This window comes from Galeopterus variegatus, unplaced genomic scaffold, assembly GCF_000696425.1.
Source record: "Galeopterus variegatus unplaced genomic scaffold, G_variegatus-3.0.2 Scaffold856, whole genome shotgun sequence".
Lineage (NCBI taxonomy): Eukaryota > Metazoa > Chordata > Mammalia > Dermoptera > Cynocephalidae > Galeopterus > Galeopterus variegatus.
Window position 1 is genome coordinate 144318 of NW_007726967.1, and position 12728 is coordinate 157045.

Here is a 12728-nt window from a genome sequence, read left to right on the forward strand (position 1 = left end):
ATTCATTCAACCATACTGATGCTTTTTCATTATTATTCTGTAGTAACCAATTTAACCAATTTCTTTTTTAATCTGATTCAAGTCCATTTTTTATTGGATAATTGATTTTTCGAGAAGAAAGAGAAATCAATGTTTTGAGAATTCTTGAGGGTTTTTTGGGGGGGGGGATTCCTTCAAGAAACTGCTCATTGTGGTCTCAAAACTCATGGGACCATCTGTGCAAATAACAGCACAAATCATTACCCTGAATGGAAGTGACAGTGCAAATATTACAAGTGCTTGAGAAGTAATCAGCAAAAACTGACTTCCCCACCTCTCAACCAAGACGGGTGAAGGATTGAATGCAGAATCTCGTCAAGCAATGGGCGGCAATGCGTTAGTCCATTATGGCTTTGAGGGTGTACACAAGATGGCAAACATCCTTTCTCTGCAAACAGCAACGTTCTGTCCTAATACTGTTCATTGCCTCAGTGTTCCTCTGTTTCTTTAATTTGCTTTTTATCTATATATTTTGAGTAATTCTGGCTAGAGATATTCCTAACTCTATACGTTTACTTTCCCAAACGATATATCAATTTATAATTTTGTAGCTTAGTTGCTGAATATTAATTTTCTTAGGCTCACATCTGGGAATATTTAATTTTCATATTGAAATAAAGTGTGTTTTGTTTGGTTTTTGTTTTTGTTGGCTTCTTGTTTAGTCCTTTTTATCTACTTTTTTTATATTCTTGGTAATTTCTGAGTGAAGTGATTTAAGGCTGTGGCTTTTTTCGCCCCCAGGTCTCTACTCATGGCTGTCAGACTAGAGGCAGATGATTTTATGCAGACCATATCAGTGATCATTTGTGCTCCAAAGTTGAGGGATTTGCTGCTCTGAGATGGTCAGGTTCCTGGTTACTTCAAAATGAGATCTGGCCTCAAGATGCCATAATGATGAATCTGAAGTTAGGAAAATGACTTGACATGCCTCCAAATAAAGGTATTCCTTCCAACCCGAAGGAGCTGTCAGAAGGAGGAAAATGAGAAACAACAATCAGTTTAAACAGTAACTATAGTTTAGCAAAAACACATGAAAGTCATTCCAAATGAGGCCATCATTTGTTAGCAGTATGCATAATTTTAAATTCATTAAATTATCAATCATTTTAATTGTGTAAACATATTTTAAACATATATTCCATTTAATTTCATATATGAAAAACTTGTTTTATAACTAGCCATCAGAATTTAGTAGTAGCATGCTTATATTTCAATTAAAAGCTCTTATCCCTAACAGTTTGCAGAACTTTAATTTTGTCCATTTGTTAATGTATCAAGTTATCAAGATGTTTTAAAATTGATAGATGAGAAACTTTTTTATATGTATCACCCTCAAAAAATAGTTAAGAAATTATTTTCCATTAAAATTTTATTCATTTAAAATAACAACAAAAAATATTTTCAAAATGCTTCGTAATGTAAAAGTAATGTAATCTTTCATTGCAATCTATCTAATTTAAACATATTATCAGATTGGCAAAAGGATAGCCTTTTTCTTGATGAAGCAGAGCTGCCAAAGAGCTAATCTCCCTTTTCTTCATAAGTTTATAAAATACTTTTATATCGACTTTCTCATTAATGGATACATTTTCTGGAAAACAAACAGAAAAGACGCTTAGCCATAATTCTTACCCAACATCAAACATGTTTAGCAGTCCTTAATGTGGAATGTGTCTATGATCTTTAAGTTATGATGTAATAGAGAATAATTATGTTTATAATGACTTATAATAATAGGTTTAGAAAGTTATTGAATGAACCTGGTACCCTAATTAATTAATTTGTAAATGATTAGAAAAGTCAGAGGGAGAGTAGTGCCTTTGAGTGTATTTTTTGATCTTTTAAAGTCCATCTGAAAACTCTCTTTTTTTAACCCTTTCATTTGGGGGTAGGCCAACCTCAAGGAGCATGTTGCTCTCTGTGATACAGACACACAAACATACACAAAGATCACAGATGAAATCATTTAGTCCTTTTACGACAAACCCATTAGTTACCACTCTATTCGATTAATAAGAGAGAATTTTCATTGTTACCCAAGTACCACGGCAATGTCCTAGTACTAAATAAATTAAATAATAAACAAAAATAAATAAATAAATAATTCTCTCTCCCAAATCTGAGATTAAAAGAAGAAAAATCACCAAGCACAGTAGGTCAAATGTGTGTTCAGAGCTTACTCTGGATCTTTCTGTTATGAAAGATAACAGAAGTAATGAAGACAGTCTTTCACCATGGTGTGGCTTAAGAAGATGCAAGAGCATATCAGAGAAAACTGAAGCCTCATATAATCCCAACTACATTGCTTGCATCTGCTTATTTGTGCTGTTTTTATATCATCTAGAAATACGTCTCCACGTATGTAAATTTGTGATATTGTGAAATATATATTTGGTCTTTGTCCAGGTTCCTGTCCCTTTCCTGGCATACAACTCCTAAAATTTTTAGAATCTCCAAAGTGGTGTTTTTTTGTAAGCTGATGAGTTGGCTGATGGCTGGCAGCCCCTAGCTAGCATCAGGATGCAGGCTGGTCATCAGAAAGACCAAAGTAGCCCCACTCCCAACCTCTGGGGAGGCGAGAGGGGCTGAAGGCTAAGCTGAGGCTTAGTTTTTGATTTAGTCAATTATTCCTGTGTAATGAAGTCTCCATAAAGACCCAAGGGGCCTGGGTTTGGAGAATTTTCAGATGGCAAACATGTGGAAGTTTTCACCTCTACTAGTTGGGCAGGTGGCCCACCCCAACTCCATGGGGACAGAAGCTCCTGCACTTGGGCCCCTTCCAGATCTCTCCCTATGTATCACTTCATCTGACTGTTTATTTATGTCCTTTAAAATATTATTTGTAGGGCCGGCCCGGTGGCGCACTACTATAGTGCGCCGCTTGGGAAGCACGGTGGCGCTCCCACCGAAGGTTCAGATCCCCCATGCGGACCGGCCGCTCACTGGCTGAGCGAGGGGCGGGAGCGACGCCAAGGGTTGCGATCCCGTGGCCGGTCACGAAAAAAGACAAAAAGGAAAAAATATATATATAAATATTATTTGTAATAAATGGGTAAATGAGAGTGTTTCCCGTATGTCTGTGAGCCATTCAGCGAATCAATTGAACCCAAAGAGAGGTTATGGGAACCCCATTTTATACTCAATTTATCAGAAGCACAGGTAAAACAACCTATCACTTGCAAGTGGCATCAGAAGTGGGGAAGAGGGCAGTTTTGGGGACAAAGCTTTCAACCTGTAGAATCTGATGCTATCTCCAGGTAGTGTTGGAATTGAATTGGAAGGCATCCATCTGGCATCTGCTGCAGAATTGGTTACTAGTTTGCTGGTAGAAAGAAATCCCACACATTTGATCACAGAAGTCTGTCTTCTATGTTGATTGTTGCTGAGTAAAAGTATAGGTAAACACTTTGGTGTGTGGTTTTTCTCACTCAAATGTAAACCAGGGTCTGGCCGGTTCACTCAGTTGGTTAGAGCTCAGTGTTGATAACACTAAGGTCAAGTATTCAGATCCCCATACTGGCCAGCCACCAAATTAAAAAAAAAAGGGGGGGAAATTATCGTTCAAGCTGTTACTGATATATAGGCAACAGTCCTGCAATAATTAATATTATAATTTTACTATTAAGCAAAAACAACATGAAAAACATACAAAGGTGACTTTCTACAAATATATAGGTGTATAATTTGTATATTTTGTACAAAGATGATTAAACGTGACATTATATTTTCATGGTATTACAATATAGGAGTCTTTACCAACCTTTATAAATTATTGCAGCTTACTAAAACTTTTAAATCATCCAATCACTTATTCATTCAAAAATACTTATTCTTCACCTACTGTATACCAGGAATTGCTCCAGGAACCTTGGGTACAAAAAGTAATCCCCTGTCCTTGAAGATCAGTATCTAAAGGTAAAAAGACACACTGACATTCACAGTAAAATTAGATTTGTGCCACAATACTTATAAATATGAAATAAAGAATTAGCATAGGAGTAGTAAGCCTACAGAAGGTGGCATTTGACTTGAGATGGATTGAGGGTTAGGTTGCAGTTTGCAAAAATAATGAACTGCTACTAGTTATAACAAGAAGGAACAACATGGCAATGGCAGAGCAGTGAGGGAAGGCGTGGTGCCTTCAATACTGTGTAGCACTAAATTTAAGGGAGAAAAGACAGATGTTTCTGGAGAGGTTGGCAGGGGACAGGGTGTCCTTTTATGCTATTTGGAAAATTAGATTTTTATCTTAGCAGTAATGTTGAAGAATTCTGATGAGGAGAGTGGCTGGAGGAAATGTGGAAAGTACAATAAAGGGGGAGAGGAAGTACACATGGTGGACATTTGCAGTAAAGAAACAGCAAAGAGAGCAGCTGTAAACAATAACTAGTAGCTTACAATAATAACAACAACTCAGATGCTTTATTAATAGCACACTGAAAAGAGCAAAATAACTCATTCCTTCTTACTAAATTAAGAGTTTCATTCAATTGCTCATGTATTCAAGATAAGAAAACATTATTATGAGGCTTTTTCTGCTCTGACAATGTTTTTAGGTATCTCATGGAAGCAGATATGCCTTTCAGCCCTCAGTGGCCATACATTAAAAGTAGAATATAAAATCATCTGACCTGTAGAGGTCTGTATCTGCCGATTGTATTCTAAGACTGAGTATTAAAGAAATGTATTTCATCTTATTGAGTTTTGAAGATTTGGTACAGATATCCAGGATGGATGGTATGAGATACCACATTCAACTCATTAACCTCACGCTCAAATAGTTTTTCCACTGAAGAAAAGCTACCAATAACTTTTCACTTACAATATGGCAATTTAATAATTTAATGAACTTCCATTATTATAGATTTTATAAAAACATTTTTAAACCTCCACATTCTTTTTTTTTTTTGCCTGTTTACTTCAAATATGGAGATGTAATAATCATTGTTATACAAGTTAAATAAGTTTTCTCAACATTCTGAGTTGAAATAATGGAAAATAAATTACATACACTCAGATCTTATATAACCAAAAATGAATTAATGTGCCCTACATGGAAATGCTTTCTGACCCATTCTTCAGAGCAATGGGTTAATTGCTACATTCTGTTCAAAAAGGCTTTCCTTAAAACCAATTAAGATTTTATTCACTTTTTGCATGGAAGAGGTCAAAGTTTCCAAGCACTTCAAAGGTCGTTTTTTTATTCTCGTAAATGTTTTCAGACCCAAATGTGATATGCAAAATATGAATGATGTTAGATAATTTTTAGGCCTTAAATCATTAAATGTCAAGTTAATTAACTTATATAAGTAGCATTTTAAGTGACTGAGAGCATTTCTACAGTAAGGGCAACATAATTTAAAAATGCCAAGACAGCAAGCAAAGCTTTGAAAGAGCTTAAAAAAATACAAAAAAGTTTATCTAAACAAAAGTGTTTTATATTTCTATATTTATTTAAATGTTAGTATAATATATTTCATAAAACAAAATATTTATATATAATTATGTAACATGTAAGTATATATAATTTAAAATATTTTAAACTATGGGGTAATGTGTCCTGTGTCTGCTGCATTACAAGAAGTAGTAACTATGAAAAGACGAAAACCATTTTTTAAAAAAATCTATCTTATTTCTCTTAATTGCTAAACTAAAAGAAACAAAAAGTTTTCACTTAATTCAGTTAAATGAAAATGTATAAAATGCCTACTATAAGCTAGGCATATGCCAAGTATGAAAAATGTAGGGACAATAACTTAGATTTCTGCTACATCTAAACACTGAGCTAAATACTTTACATTATATTTAATTGTTCTATCAAGCTATGAAGTTGATTTTCTTCCCATTTCCCAAGTAAGAAAATTCTGGCTTAGCAGGATTAAATTAGGATCAGTACTGTGACCTGAAAGCCAAATTCACTGTCCCCACCCCATTCATTTGGCGCTGTAGCCACAGAGATGAACACAGTAGTCCACCTTTATCTGCAATTTTGATTTCCTGGTTTCAGTTACCCACAACCAACCACAGTCTGAAAATGGAAAATGGAAAATTCCAGAAATAATTTGTTTTAATTTTTTAAGTTTTTTTAAAAAAATTTACCAATATACAATGTAGTTGATTTTTGTGTCCCTTTATCAATTCCTTCTTTCCCTCTCCCCTCCTTCCTCATCCCCACCATCAACATCATATCTGTTCACTTGTCTTAACAAGTTCAAGGAACTGTGATTGGTATGTCTTCTGCTCCCCCCTGCCCTGGTTTATTTGTTTGTATATTAAATTGTGCACCTTTCTGAGTAGGTTGATGAAATCTCTGTGCCTCTCTGCTCCGTCCAGCCAGGGACATAAATCATCCCTTCACCCAATGTATTTATGCTGTAGACAATCCCAGCGTGTTAGTCACTTAGTAGCTGTCTAGGTTATCTCTGATGGACTGTCATAATATCACAGTCCTATATCCTTGCTTATGTTCAAGTAACCCTTATTTTACTTAATAATACCTTCCTAATAATAACTTAATTATTAGTTTTTGTTGTTAATATCTTACTGTCCATAATTTATAAATTAAACTTTATCATAGGAATATATGTATAAAAATATATAGTATATATATAGGGTTTTGTACTATTCACGGTTTCAGGCATCCACTGGGGGTGTTGGAACATATCCCCACAGATAAGGGGAATTACTGTAGCTGTGACAGAGATGGCATGGCCTACAGAGACTAAAATACTTACTCTCTGGTTCTTTACAGAAAAAGTTTGTCAATCTCTGGTTTAATTTATCAAAATCGTATTTGTTACAATATTAGTTATTAATCTAACTTTATGTTTTTTCAAATCGATTGCCAATAATTTTAACAGCATATACTGAATGATCCATATTTTACTATATTTTGATATGCTATTCTTATCACATAGCAATTCATATACATACATGGGTATATTTCTGGATGCTAGTCATTCATTTCCCTCTAATTACATTTCAGATTCAGGAAGAAGGTTAACAAAATTTAAAAATTCCATGGGATAACATTAAACTTACAGAAAAATTAGTGCAGAATTGACATCAGTACAATACTAAATAATCATATCAGAAATATAGAAATTCTCAAGTTTACTTAGACCTTTTGGTTTCTCAGTAGTCTTGTTATTTTCTTCATAAACATCTTTCACCTTTCTTTTTCTATTTATTCTTAGTTTATATCTTTCATTGCAGTTTGGATGAAAATTTTTTAAGTTATATTCGTAAGTGCTTATTGCTGGTATTGAGGAATACTATTAAGAATGGTTAAATTTTTAAAATTTAAATTATTTACTCCTTTTTCTTACTGGTTCCAATAGGTTTTCATTGGTTCTTTTGGATTGCCTTGCTAAATAATCACATTGTTTATAAATATGGAGAATTTCCTCTTTTCTTTTCAAAATTTAGATCTTATGTGGTTTTTATCCTTGTCTGATTTCATTGTCCAGTATCTCTAATCCAATGTTGAACAGTATCAGTGATAGAAAGTGGCCTATAAATCATCTCATCGTGGCACCTTATTTTAGTGGAAAAGCTTTGAGTTCCTTTTATTTTCTTCTGTTGATCTTGGTCGTTTAAATGTTTCTTGAAGCAAATTTGGTAATTTATATTTTTCTGTAAAATTAACTATTATATCTACACTTAAACATAGAAGTCTCTTAAATGCTCCCTTTCTGATTTCTAAAGTTACTCATTTGTTTCATCTCTATTAGTTTCTTGTTAATCTTCCATGGGAGAAAAAAAAAAAAAACTTTAAAAATTCTTTTCAAATTAAAGCTGATTTTAAAGACAAGTTTCCCGGTTTTTTGTAGTTTTGCTAGCTTTTATTAATTTCCTTATCTTTATTAGTATTTCTTATCTATTTCCTTTGGGAGCATTGTGTTGTTCTTTTTTTCAATTTCTTGAGTTGAATGGAAACCTATTATTTTGAATTTTATTGATTTGTAAGTCTGAGAATATGGCCTGTTTGGTAACTCAAATTCCCAAATAATTTTGTTTCCTAATGTGAATTAAAGGATAGCAAAAGATTTTTTTCTTCTGTGAAAAGAAAAAGTGATCTTGTTTTAAATTTCAAGCTCTGTTTCCATGGAAACCTGATACTGATAGAATGTCAGCTGTATTACTAGGCAACATTGCTTATGATAAAAATAAATCCTTATTGGTAAACTGTTTCTTGTCTAGGAGGACGGTAAACGACTGTAAATCCTCATGGGTTTCTGGAGTACAGCGCATTCTAGCAACTGGTCATGTTCTTTGCTTGTCAGGTGTTATAATATATACTGATTCCTGTTTGGGACATAGGAAGTATAAGCAGGAGTGTCTCATACCTGCTCATGATCTCCATCTCTCATACTTGTCATTTTGCAGGGTTAGAGAAAGGCTCTACCCTAGACACTTCTGGGAACTCTTATTGGAGACAAATACCTGATACTGCCCTCCTGGCATGCTTTGTTTATTGTGCTGTATTTTTCTAAAAAGCCATTGCCAAGTGTGGCCTATTGTAGTCATGTGAGATTGTTCAGTTGAGTCGACAACTACTAAGAATGGCTGTTATACATATGGAGATTCTTTTTCATTTATGCCTTTATTAAAATGTTGTTGGTTTCATGTTCTGAGATGTACAGAGGGTGGTCAGGGGGAGAGGCAGGGGTAGATTATGCAGCACCTGCAACTTATTACATAGCTTGAAGATGTAACTAACTAGTACCCTCACGGTGGTACCACTTTTATTTCTGTCATGGTCACGATGTGGAAGGAAGTCTGATAAGAGAGAGAATTTTAAATAAGAGCCTCCATACCACTCCTTTAAGAAGAATTAGCAATAATAAAATGCTATAGTGAATGCAGTTGGCAAGAGCTTAAAAGTTTCAAAGAACTTCCAATGATAAAAATTATATTTAACCTGGTTCTTAAAAGATAGGTAGGCAACATGTCACCAGTTTGAGAGTGAGTGTAAAGTGGAGGAAGCATTCTAGGTAGACAGATAAAAAGACCTATGTGTATTTTTTTTTTAACACTCAATGTGCTATCTTCTTTCACCTATTTAGTATGCTCTATATTCTGCCCATGTATCAGTTACAAGTTGTAAGAAGTTTGTTTTGGTTATATGGATATATATAGAATTCAACATGTATGATTAAACTAGGAAACAGCCACTTATGGATGCACTTTATTGTCATTTTTAAGTTGTATTAAATACCTAGCTACTTTAGAAAAAACATTTCATTTCATGCTTCACAAACTATGGATATTAAGAAAATCACTTTGAAAATGATTGTTTTAATATGAGGAAAATTATATTGCTAATTCTAGCATCACATTATAAGTTGGCACAAATCATTTCTTCTCATGGATTATCTGTGACATTTTCTAAAATACAAGTTTGATTCTCTAAGGGATGCCCTGCTTTCCTGAGGCCAGGAACATTGTGGATACTGCCTAAGAAATCTGTACATCCACGAGCAAGACACAGTGAATTTGACTTAGTTCTCGTTATATTAAAAATATTTACTAAATGTGCATCTGCCTGACAAAGCAACAGTTTAGAGAGATGATACTTAAGTCTTTAAGATTAGATGGTCTTTTTCTAAAATAAGTACCTGATACCCTGAAATGTCTTGCATCTCAGAATTTCCCTTCTCATATGTACTGTTCCATCAGTTACTTTCAATCACAGTTCCAAATTAACAGGGGCCAGTTACAAAATTTGCAGGGCCCAGTGAAAAATAAAATGCAGTTCTCTTGTTCAAAATGCAGGAAAAAAGCTTTTTCTTTCCTATCCAGTCTCCCTGGTTTTGCTATTTAATGTCATGCTCCTCTTGGCACAGGGATACTTGCAGTGTGAATGAAGACCCCTACAACTCATGAGGCCCTGCCCTTCAACTCAGAGCATGCCATATAAGTGCCAGAGCTTTGACCCCCACTGCGACAGAGGATAGCAGTGAAGGAGAGAAAGGAGGTGGCCAGGAAGTCATCCAGCACACTCTCCATTGTCCCATCAGGCTTCACTTCCAAAACACAAATTCAAGGACAAAACTATTAAAATATCAAGACAATGACCGTACAGCATTAAACCCCAAGTACAAGGGGTGTGGGTATGGAGAGGGATGCACCTAAGGATGGGCCTTGTGCAACCACACGAGTCACAGGCCTGTGAAGCTGACCCTGCAAATCTGTCCCAAATAGACTATTTCACCTGTCCCACTCCAAGTCTTTACATTGAAATCCAAAATAATACCAACCACCTGCCCAGCTTAACTTAGTACTGTGCTTTATTGTGTTTGTTTTTTATTCAAAAGTAACTACGGGAGAAAAACATATGCGAAAGCTAAGTAGTAACATAAAAGATCAGTATAAATCAGATCCCCATACCAGCTAGCCACCAGCACAAAAAATTCTATAAAGAATGCCTTAAAATATTTATATATGAAATCAATATTTTTTATTCAGTTTTATAAGTAAATTACAAATGCCCACTTGTCAAAATTTTGACACATTTACGTAGAAAAATAGAATAGTTATATATTCCTGCAAACTTTATCCTCTCAAATAAGGACATAATTTGTAAGGTACATCTTCAGCATATAAATACTTGAAAAATAAATTTGGTTCAATTCCCTAAGGAAATTAGCTATAGATATAAATGAAGGTATAGAAGTTCTGCTGTTCATGAAACATCTGCAGTCACAGAGCAAAAAACCTGCTGCTTTTATTACTATCTGAACTTGCATTTCTTTTTTTTTTTTTTTTTTGCATATGTATACTGATGGGGTTCAGAACATGCTGCCCCAAAATATGGCACCTTGACATACTCAGTATTTTAAAACGAAATTCGAGAAAACCAGACACACAAGAAGGTATCTCTGACCTTCTAATATCCTTCTCCCCTGGAGCAGGTCATAAAACCCTGAAGTGAGAGGCGCCCTCCCGATACCCAAAAGAAAAGAACACTAATTTCTGAAGATGAAGGGTCACAGAGAAGAATCTGAGCAAACAGGCTTTGTTCAGTTCCCTCTAGTTTATTACTATTAGATCATACATTTTTATCCAATCATAACTCTCTACAACTATCCACGTCTTCATTAAACCTAGCACAATACATAGATTTTCCCGTTTCTTCAAGTCTTTATTTCCTTATGAGTGCTCCCATATTATCTAAAACTTATATTAAATGACTTTTTTACCTTTTTATCTTGTTAATCTGTCTTTTGTTATAAAGATCTCAACCTTAAACCTAAGAAAGGGCAGACAAAAGATATTTTTCTTCCTCCATGATATGTCCATGTAGATTATCATCAGTTTGAAAAGGATGTTTGTCAATTACTTTGCCAATTAGTTAAAATCAGTTTGTTGACATTATTTTTAATAGATGGAAATTATGTTTTATGAAGGATGTCATTAACGTTCCTATAGATGTGATAATGTTTTTAGATACTAATAATATTCTTACAATTATTTCAATATGTATATTTTAAAGAAACATTAAAAAGTGTATCTTAGAACCCTGGATCAGACCTTATTTGGGATATTTTGTCAGCCTTTTGGAAAAAGTTTATTATTGCTGTATAAATTTTGGGATTAAATATCATAGTCAAATTCTTCCATAGAAAAGTAATAAATGATGCGGGAGAAAAAAGTCATTTTTCCCCTCCCTTTAGATTCCAAGTTGAAAATATTATCTTGAAGAATACATTCCAGAAATCCTTTTCTACTGCTTATTATGGGCACAAATGAACTATTCAGTTAGTCAAGACCACAAACAACTTATGATTAAGTGTAAATTCCAATCACATGATACTCTTTCCACAGGATATCTGCATTGTTAATTAAATCACTTGTTTGCTTGTTTGTTTATTCATTTATTTAAATTATGTGCAATCCTGTAGTATTTCCTGAGCCATGAGGTAATGCTGAACTTCTTACATGGATTGATTAATTAGCAAATGCTTACAAATTCTAAATGCTGTGCCTGGTATTTTATAAGAGTTTTGGAGTCTGGGGCTCACAATTAAGTTCAATCCTACAGTAGTGGTAAGAGTCTTGGTAGTGCTAAGACAAGTTTTTAAGATTCAGTTTTCAGTAAAGAAAAAAAAAGGGGGGACAGACATTAATATTGTCCTCTCAGGGTTGATGAAGAAAGTTAATGAGAACGTAAGTACGAATGAGTTTGCAATGTTCATATATTTCCGTTTTTACGAGGAGATAAATATTGAGCAAATACAATTTTTTGTACATAATTCCATAAGAGTGCAGAACAAGCTACCTGAGAACTACCTGAGATTCTTAGAAAAGATCTCAAGGCTACTTGTCACTCCTTTGAAGGAGAGCTGTCATACATCAAGCCAATCTCCCATAAAGGAAGGAGGACACGGTAGCAGATTTGTCAAGTTATAAAACCAGAATCAAAATAGCTATCTTGCCCTCTTCCTTCTGCTGTTAGTAACAATATCAGCATATGCCTTTTTTGCAACCAAAGAGCTATAAATACTTTCTAATATTTAATTATTTTAGGGTAATATAGTGCATAATGTAAAAAGAACTGAAGTGTATATGCTGAAGGAACCAATTTAGAAACAGTCACTAGGGAACAGTCTCTTTCCCTGAACACAGAAAAGCGCCCTCCATGGGGAAGTTTGCTTCATCATCTGAGGAAGTGAGGGGTTTGGCTA

General features: G+C 34.3%; 1 protein-coding gene across 1 annotated transcript in view; it reads right to left on the reverse strand.

Annotated features, from left to right (window-relative positions):
* Nucleotides 1-722: 722 nt before the first annotated feature.
* Nucleotides 723-12728, reverse strand: part of PRR16 (proline rich 16) — a 329542-nt gene continuing 317536 nt past the window's right edge. Inside the window, exon 3 of the transcript XR_550493.1 lies at nt 723-1002. The gene's annotated coding sequence lies outside the window, so the exon portion shown is untranslated. The remainder of the gene's footprint in view (nt 1003-12728) is intronic.